The sequence below is a fragment of the Branchiostoma lanceolatum genome, chromosome 3, assembly GCF_035083965.1.
Source record: "Branchiostoma lanceolatum isolate klBraLanc5 chromosome 3, klBraLanc5.hap2, whole genome shotgun sequence".
Lineage (NCBI taxonomy): Eukaryota > Metazoa > Chordata > Leptocardii > Amphioxiformes > Branchiostomatidae > Branchiostoma > Branchiostoma lanceolatum.
Window position 1 is genome coordinate 34,261,351 of NC_089724.1, and position 9,864 is coordinate 34,271,214.

The window sequence follows — 9,864 nt, forward strand, 5'->3', positions numbered from 1 at the left end:
TCGTCACCAAGGTAGATACGGATGTGTCGGTGAATCTCGATGTATCGAAAAAATGTCACTAACTCTTCTGTTTAACTTTGATGTCGATGAGAATGGTGAAGACAGTTCCAATCAGTGTCCCTCTGACACTGTATTCGACCCCTTCGTAAACACGTGCCGGTATTTTTCGTCGGCTAGCAGAAGTCATGGCTCAGCAAACAAAACTATCCCGTTACAAAACTGCAGCGAACCCGCTTTGACGTTCACAGCGGAAGAGTTCCATGTCCTTCCCAATGGTAGTGTCCATCTGCTGAGTTCTAATGTGTCCTGCCCAGCTGAGCAGGTGGTCATTCTGAACACAACAGCATCGATCTGCGGGGAGTGCATACTGCAGTACTTCTCGAACGATACGCAAACAGTCAACAGTCAGGACCCTGTCCAGGGTTGGTTAACCCTCGGCCTTGTAATAGCGTCTGCTGTAGCCGTGTTTTGTTTCGTGGTCCACACTGTCAGGTCTGGCCAGTGGAAAAAAGTCCCGGAAAAGCTGAAGGTCCAGATGCTAACATGCATGGCTCTTGCTGAAGTCATGTTTGTGGTACGTTTGTTCGTCCCTCCCGGACCGGCCTGTGCAGCGTATGCAATAGTGCTGCACTATCTTCTGCTGACTGCATTCACATCCATGAACGCACTAGCCGTGGATCTCTTTCTTACGTTTCGTGATGGCTTAGAAAGAGCGGCAATGTACAAGTACCTCTTGTACACATGGCTGATGCCTGTGCCTGTAGTCTTAATGACAGTGATTGTAGAATTCGCCAGTACTGTCAGGGTCGGTTACGGAGAGAACTGTTGGATCGGCAATCCGATCGGCAGTCTGTTGGCTTTTGGACTTCCTGTCCTCTGTGCTCTTCTGGTCAATGCTGTCTTTGTCACTATTGTCTTGCTAACCATACGGAAGTCATTTCAAATAGCCGACGCTGCATTGTCGCGCTCAAACATCAGCAAGGCCTGGGTCTACTTGCGTATCTCCTTTCTGGCGGGGTTCACCTGGATTCTCGGCTTCATATTCCCTTTCGTCAACAGCAGAGTTCTCGACTACATCTTCATTGTGCTGAATGCTTCTCAAGGCCTTCTGCTGACAGTGGCGCTGATAATGACGTCGGAGGTGGTGCAGAAATGGAAGTCTGCGATCAAGGAACGCTTTGGTCTGGGAGAGCCACATCAGAACAATGAAGCAACCGCCACTGCCAACAACCGGCGGGCCATGGCAGGTGGAACCGAGGCAACGGCAGGTGGAACCGCTTCAGATATAGAGATGTCAACTTTGGCCATTGTGGAGAACAGGGCACGCCTTCATCTGGCTGAAGTTCATCATGACAATGGAGCAGCCGCCACTGCCAACAACCGGCGGGCCATGGCAGGTGGAACTGAGGCAACGGCAGGTGGAACCGCTACAGATATAGAGATGTCAACTTTGGCCGATGTGGAGAACAGGGCACGCCTTCATCTGATTGAAAATCATGAAGTCAATGAAGAAGCCGCCACTGCCAGCGACCGGCAGACCAACGCATATGGGACTGAGGCCACGACAGATGGAACCGCTACAGATATAGAGATGTCAACTTTGGCCGATGTGGAAAACAGGGCACCCCTTCATCCGGCTGAAGTTCATCAAGACAATGAAGAAGCCGCCACTGCCAGCGCCCGGCGGACCATGGCAGGTGGAACTGAGACAACGGCTGGTGGAACCGGCTCTGCTACAGAAGTACCCACGAAAACGTTGGCCAATGTGATGGAGAACACAAGTGGTGATGAAGAGGAGACCCGTCTCTAGTCGCACCACTAACCGCAGATAACAGCAGCATAAATCAACAATATGCTGCTCCATTCTTGAAGATACGTGCGCCGGAAAATTGTCCCTGCAAATCACATCGATTCGTGCACTGCGAGCTCAACGAACAAAATAATTTTAATACTACAAAGCCTTTCGTCTACGTAGCTCTTCTCTTAAAGTTCGCGCCTGCTCTAAATTAAAGGGACGTATTTTTGCGCTTGAGTGAAAATTAGTACCGCTGTTGTCAGTACAAACTTTATGTAGCAGTGCAAAATGCGCACTGGGCTATCTTTTAAACCTCACATCAGAAGGCTCGTCAACAATTTTTATCGCAAAAAATTAACCTTTCTAGAAGTTAATGAAAAGCTCTGAATTCTGCCACTATTGAATACAAAGCAATCTAGTAAGACCCTTTGGTGCCCCTTGACGACCCACTCTGAAAAATACCATTATTAATGAGCCACGTGGTGACACGAACCACTCTGAGAAATACCATTGTGGGGTCGTGTGGCGTAGCGGCACGATACCGTTGTTTGGGCCAGAACCCAGCGGTCCTGGGTTCAAATCCCATGACGCCACCCATGTTGTGCCCTTGAGAAAGGCACTTTGCACGACTTTCCTCACTTCACACAGGTGTAAAAATGTGTTTGTTGTTTTCTGTATGTGGCACTGTTAAAACAAGTTATCAAAAACATGAGTGCAGTGCCACGTCGTCCTTGTCTGCCCAAAAGCGAAGTATAAAAAATTTATAAGCCATCCGGTGACACGAACCACCCTGACAAATATCCACTATTAATGAGCCACGCGGTGACATGAAACTCGAGACAATGTTGTCTGTAAACAAGAGAACTGTTTGACATGCAACGGCAGCCCAACACTTGTGCAAACATATCTAATCATCCACCAGAACCGAACATGTACTTTCATAAAATGAAATCCTTCTTTTGTGCAGCACAATGCTGTCAATGACACACAGCATACAACCAGACCCTCCATGACCCGATGATGTTTATACTATGGATCTAGACATATAACACTGATCAAAATTCACTAATTGGACTTCATACCATCCACTGTGTCGAAGAAGCCCCTAATTTTTTTTATACCAGAAGTTCCAGCATGCACCACATGTGGGCGCATGTGGAAAATTTTTATGAAACCAACTTGATGCAACAAGACTATTGGGTGATGCATATTTACGTCCTACGAGGAAGATACGTCTGTTAGTGTATGTACCTGACATGTGCAAGAAAGTTATGTAAGTTTTCTGCTTTTGATGAAAGACTTTATACAAACAACTGTATCTAATATGGTCCAAATGTATTTATCAAAGATATTTTAATGGTATACATATTACATTTAGCTGAAATATAAGGTACTCAAGAATGTCTTTATTTACTGACGCTCCTTTTTAACAGAAGGTCGTTTAACTGATTGTGCTTGGATGACAAACTGTGATTGAGACCTTTTTGAACACGACAAATCTAAGTTAAAGATGAAAGATGGTGATGATGTTAATTGTTTATTGTTAATTTGTAACAAATGTCTGTTTACGATGAACTGTTGTAATAGAGAAGCCACCATGTAGCCAGAACTCTTTGATGGTCATATATTATGGATCGCATACTGTCAAGCAAGAAGTTAAGAAAACTTTACATTTTGCAGATGATACTTTCAGAGAAAGAGCTCGAAAATACATCCTGTGTTAAATCATTTCTGTTTTGAATAGATAGCTAATCATTTTCTTCATACGTACATGATATGGCCAAGATGTTGAATGGGCTTACATTGTACATCATTGACCAAGAAATAGCTGTTTATACACCTTATATATTTCTTAGCGATAGCAATTGTGCGGGCTAATTTAATATCGGTGGTAAGGCCGTTACATTAGTCACGTGTTTTATATGCATAAAGTGACGTCATTGGTTGTCTGTTCATACCTTTACAGAGATCAGCGCTGCTCAGTCGCAGATTAGGGAAAGTCTCTTTTACAGGTTTGCGTCTAGCAAAACCTTTGTTGGATCCGTTGCATGTGTGGTGACCGCCATCTTGATTTTGTGACGTCGCAGGGTAGCCATACCATTTCATTGGAAGGGGTGTTTTTTGGGGACACTAGCGTTCTCTCTATCTTTAACAAGCTGGCACCAACCATTACACATTCAACTCAATTGAAAAGGAAAATTCAATGCCAATTCATATGTATAAAAGACCCCGTAATCGCTAAACTAACATAGCAAACCTGAAGTATATGTGTAGCACAAAAAACTCTAGTTTCAGTCGGATGCTGTTACCTGTACACAGACAGTGCTTGAAATAGTGGATGCATATGTGTACTTTGTACTTTTGTGCACCCAAAATTGGAGCTGCGCACATAATTCTGTACAGTGTGTGCACCTAGAAACTTTCGTAGGGTTACCTACCCTAAGAGTAATGATGATATAGACTAGTATAAAGGATAGTTTTGACATTCAAGTGTACAAGAAGTGATACAACATGTTCACTATCAAAAATCGTTTTTCTTATATTTCTTGTTTTCTCATGTTGAGAAAGATATTCTTAAACAAAGAAAAACAAGATAATTAAGAAACCTTCAGCGAAGTCTTTGTATGCCAATTCGTACACAAAGATTTCATTTCATAAAATATCTCTACTATGATGTTCTCCAATAAGAATGTTCTAGTTTTCTCAGTCTTACTATAAGATTTGTTTTTTGTTTGGTCAAATGTGGTATTGTTACAGATCCTTTCCTTGAGATTCTATTTCTTGAAAATTTGAGTCTACCCGAATAATTTTCAAGAAATTTCTGGTTTTTCCTTACCTAGAAAGTTTGAGAAAGCTGGCTCTTATTTTTCTTGATAATGTTGAAGAATATACAATAATGCTTTTATTTATTTTCTTGTTTTTCCTTGTCTAGAAAGTTTGGTAAAGACGATTCTTGATTTTCCTGATAATGTTCAAGAATATACCAGAATACTTTTCTTGACTTTCTTGTCATACCTTACCTAGAAAGTTTGAGAAAATGATTATTGTTTTCTGGATAGTTTTTAAGAAGATACAAGAATACTTTTAATAACTTTCTTGACTGAATGCTGTTAAGGAAAACAAGAAAAACAAGAAAGCAAATAACAAGCAATGACAGCATACAATTCTTGAAATTTCTTGTTTTTCCTTATCCAGAAAATTTAAGAAACTTGATTCTTGATAATGTTGAAGAAGATATAAGAACTAGAGTTCCACGACCTCATACTTTCGCCGACTGATGTTATCCTTTTTGAGTGAATGCTTATCACTCAGTATGTCCGATCTTTTGCTACCAATCTTTGCTCCGAAGTTTTTAGTGAAAGCACACCAATCTTTTGCTTCGAAGTTTAACAAAGTCAATCGGACCTTTCCCAAAGACGTTGTTTCGTACATCTGGCCCTCTACGGCCTCGCTGAACGGACCTGCCCGGAGCTACGTACATCAGGCCCCGCTGAACCAGGGCCCGCCGAACCAACATGACAACGGCGGACTCCGAGTCTTAGCAGCGGACAATACAACGGCGGCCATTGCCCGGAGCTACGTACATCAGGCCCCGATGAACCGGGGCCCGCCGAACCAACAAATACAACGGCGGACTCCTAGCCAACGGACAAGACAACGACGGCAATTGGATTTCAGTCCAAGGAGTTATGCACACGGTGAGCTGCCCCCCTTTTATTGTCATGGATCCCTCTACTAGACGGATCGCAATTACTGGTCACTCCTTTATTTCTATTCTTTCTAGACTTGACCATTTTATTAAGCGGCGACGTCCACGGCCTCTGGACGGGCTGTCTGCCCAGACTTTTGTCTATCAAATCATGGAAATGTAGACATTAAGTAAATTACATCCACGGCGTTCCGGGCTGTTCGATCCCGAAATATTACAACAGCGTCCTCCCTATTCTTTAGGAAACGCGCCCACACATTGTATACGCCGAACTGGTCAACAACGACATTTGTCGTCCTTACATGCCTCCTGACCAAATTGTACGTGACCTAGCTAGTAGCTCTATCCAGCCGAATCTCCAACATTCCGTCCCCTACATATGTTGTTGTTCACATTGATCCGATGCTCGATTTGACGTTCTCCTTACGTGCATATGCTGTTATCCCCATAGAATATTCATCTGATACTCGAATTGCTAAATTCTTGGCGGCTATGCTTTTCTACTCCCCATGTTTGGTCGCATTTCGCGCCCTCTTGGCCCCCTGTTTCTGCTCACAGTTGGTGAGTTATATGGTGGTTTGATGCCTAATCTTTACCGTGAACGCAACTTGGTTTATGATTTCTTATATTTTGCCTATGTCGTAAGCTTTGAATGGAGTTTGACTAGCAAATGATTAATGTCTTGCGTTAATCCCACGGGTATTAACTAAAAAGAACGTTTGATATTTAGACGAGATTATTGTTTACATTTTTGTAACTTGTTTTATATCATTTCCTTTATACTCATCTGTTTATATATTTGTTTACGATTCCGTTTAAGGAATAAATGGTTGTGTTCCCGCCAAACCTGATTTTGTGTCTGCCCACGTCTATCCTTGTGCCTCCTTGAGGTCGGTAAGGATTCCTTGCATTGTAAAACAAGTTTGCCATGGGAACCTGAAATGGCAAATAGTTATTTCCCTTTTTTCTTACTAGTCTTTGATGAGGAGTCCATGATGTTGAAGAATACGAATTCAAACTGCAATTTCCTTTCTGTTATACCATAACTTTAGTTATCGATTTGAACTGCATGCATTCATTGTTTGATTAATACAATTAGCAATGCTGTGATTTTAGGTCTGTTCTTCTATTGATTTATGTTTGTTATTTGTATACATGCGTGTTGTTGTCATGGAGGGAAAAAGGTAAATAGATAAAGTTCCACTTCAAAGTTCAATGACATGGATGCAACAAGGAATAATACAAAAGACTTAAGACAATCAAAGACGTTGTTATCATTTTCTCATTAATTTTTATCCAATTCTATTTCTACAGCTTAGAAAATTCATCAAAATATAAGTTCACTACAGAAGTCCTGTGGTTGTTATCCTATCAAATATTATACCTTCTTAGGAACGCTATTTGACATCCTGGAAGGAAAAAGATATACCTCCTCCGGTCCCATCTCCACAGAATGTGTCGATGATATTGCTTCTTGTTGAACTTCCATCATGGAATGTCACAGTGTCGGCGCTACAGCCGTCAGAACCTCTCCGGTATAATCCTCGATCAAAATTGATCTAGTGCAGACAATGAACGGAAAAAAACATTTTACTCGTCTCGAGCAATAGGTCTAAGATGTATCCCTGGTGTAAAACAAAATAAGTTAGCATCAAAAGAAAAGTTTAACTTAAGCTCTTAAAATAGCACGTTCTTGTGAAAAGCTTTCTGCAAAAGTACAAAAGAGAAGATGATTCCCTTGATCACTATTACTGTATAAGTAAAATAATACATTTCGGGGAATTACATCATGCAAAGAAGGTTGATTGGAAATACATTGTCTCTTGCTTTGGGTGAAAAATCGCTTTCACTTGATGTAAGAATGTATCCTCTGCAGTGCAAGGTGTGTTCACACGTGTAACGGGATGCATTTGACAAATACCTGACATGTATATGAAGGTAGAGCATATGCAAGTTTCATTTTCAGTTGATACATTAAACTTTGCTTCAAAGAAATCAAGCCGATTATATTTCCCTCAGACATGTGACTTTGTAGACATGCGATCGTTGAGTACAGCCCATGCCCTATCCGAGATGAGTTACGCCCCTTTTGGGGGGCAATATATACCCAGTCTTTATATCAATTCCTGTAGAAAAGACCCTGCTAAATGACTTACCAATATCAACTTGTTTTCGTCGGTCTTGATGTTCCACTCACAATGGTCAGAAGTGGCATCTGTTATACTCCTTACATACCCCCGTACTCCGGTCAGATGATGCAAACATCCGGGCTCTAAAATCAGAAGCTTATCATTAGTTCCACATTATTTTCTTATAATTGTAAGTCATCAGGCACTAGAGAGAGAGAGAGAGACAGAGAGAAGAAGAAGTAGAGAGAGAGAGAGAGAGAGAGGGAGAGAGAGAGAGAGAGAGACAGACAGAGAGAGAGAGAGAGAGAGAGAGAGAGACAGACAGACAGACAGACAGACAGACAGACAGACAGACAGGTAAAAACAATACGTCCAATCCCTTGTTGGGGCAAAAATTCAATTAGATGTTTCTTGGTAGTTAATGAAAATGAGAGAGAGGTACAAACAATACTTCCAATCCCTTGGTGAAGTAAAAATTCAATTTGATGTTTCTTAGTTGATAGTTTTCTCCGGACACTTACCGCCATTCGTAGGACTCCAGTTCAGGACGCAGAATAGAACAAATGCCACGACAGGAATGGCAGAGCTGCCCTTCATCTTCAACATTCTCAGCACGTGTCCTGAAAACAAGATTGAGATATGTAGAGAGCTTATTTACTCCCCAAACACGCTACTAGTAGGAGCGGTATGTCTTCGGTCACACATGAATGAGAGACAACCTAGGGGCTGTTCAAGGACCCGTCAATCTTACGGCAGAGTACCCAGCTGGTACGCACTTTCATGCCATGTTTACAAACTTGAGGCCTTACTGTCTTTGCTCACAATCTACCAGGTCTTGGGCATTTCAGTCATCAACACTCATGTTAACTAACATTTCCATTAACCATCTGAAATTGTCTTCACTTTTATTGACATATCTAGTTTTGGTATTAAACCTAGTTCTACCAGATCTTTCATTAGTCACTGACGAAAGATTGCGGATGCTGTCTGAAACGTCTGACTGTTTCAAAAGTTTATCCAGTTGCTTGTCAGTAACTACTTTTGGCGTATCTTATTATTATTTTTTTTTACTTCGGTTTTTGACAGACAAGAACGACGTGGCACTGCACTCAAGTTTTTATAACTTATGTTAACAGTGCCGCGTACAGATAACCACATACCCATTTTTATTTTATACACCTGGGCGAAGTGAGGAAAGTCGTGTCAACAAGTGCCTTTCCCAAGGGCACAACATCGGTGGCGTCAGGGGGATTCGAACTCAGGACCTCTTGGTTCCGAGTCGAACACCCTGCCGTTACGCCACACGACCCCACAATATCTTACTACCTGGATGTCTAACCTTCATTAACAAGTCAAGAATACTTGATAAATACAAAGTGATTTAACAAGTTCGCCGGGCTCAGTCAGAAACTGCACATTGTAACAAGATTTCATGTACTACAGCAGGGTGAGCGGAGATCTGTGTTCTTGTCGTGCTGAAAGGCTCCATGGTCGCACTGAAAAGATAAACACCGCTACTGTAGCCCCTCTCTCTTATTCAACTCACTGAAATAGTGTACATTTTACTCAGAATTGTCTTACCTTCGTGTGAGAAGACTCGGCTTCGTGGTTACCAAGGAAGTGGACAAGAATCCCAGGAGACAGCTGAGTCTTTCTTCATATGGCCCGTGTTTGTCGTGTTCAGGAAATGGCAGCCAACGTTTGGTCCGTCAAGGTGTAACTCGTGGTATAGTCGCCCCTCTATAACGTTGCTTCTCGACTGCACGACAGCATACCCCGCAAATATGTAATGATATATGTTGATAGAGTTATTAGGACTCAAATGACTGTGTATCTCTTTTATATTGTATCTGACCCTTACCTCTTCCCTCATGACCTCAATGAAAAGCGGCCTGCGTGCCGATTTGAGCTTATCATGGATAAACAAAGGTTCAAACAAACAAAACTCGTGACTCGAGTGTTGTCTTTAACAGACTAAACCGTTACCTCGGCCAAGCTTGTTTTGTTTTTCTGTTAGCCAGTGTATGTGATAGAATAGCAGTAATCAACACGAGACTATGAAAAATATTTGGCATATGGTCAGACATGGCCGGGTGGAATGCAGAAATATTCAAACGTTTTTGGCCCGTAGCGGCTAGCAAGTACAAATTGTGCAAAAATGTCTGTATTTACCTAAGCAGTACGGTCATTGTCTGTGTGCAGGTGAGCAGGTGACGTTTTGCGTGCGAGGT

The 9,864-nt window shown here is 42.1% G+C and overlaps 1 long non-coding RNA gene across 1 annotated transcript; it reads right to left on the minus strand.

Annotated features, from left to right (window-relative positions):
* Positions 1-6,949: 6,949 nt before the first annotated feature.
* Positions 6,950-8,236, minus strand: LOC136429374 (uncharacterized). Its single transcript, XR_010754758.1, has 3 exons — positions 8,155-8,236; positions 7,661-7,776; positions 6,950-7,063 (listed from the first exon to the last, which is right to left on the minus strand). It is a non-coding gene; the product is annotated as an uncharacterized lncRNA (long non-coding RNA).
* Between the last annotated feature and the right edge of the window lie 1,628 nt (positions 8,237-9,864).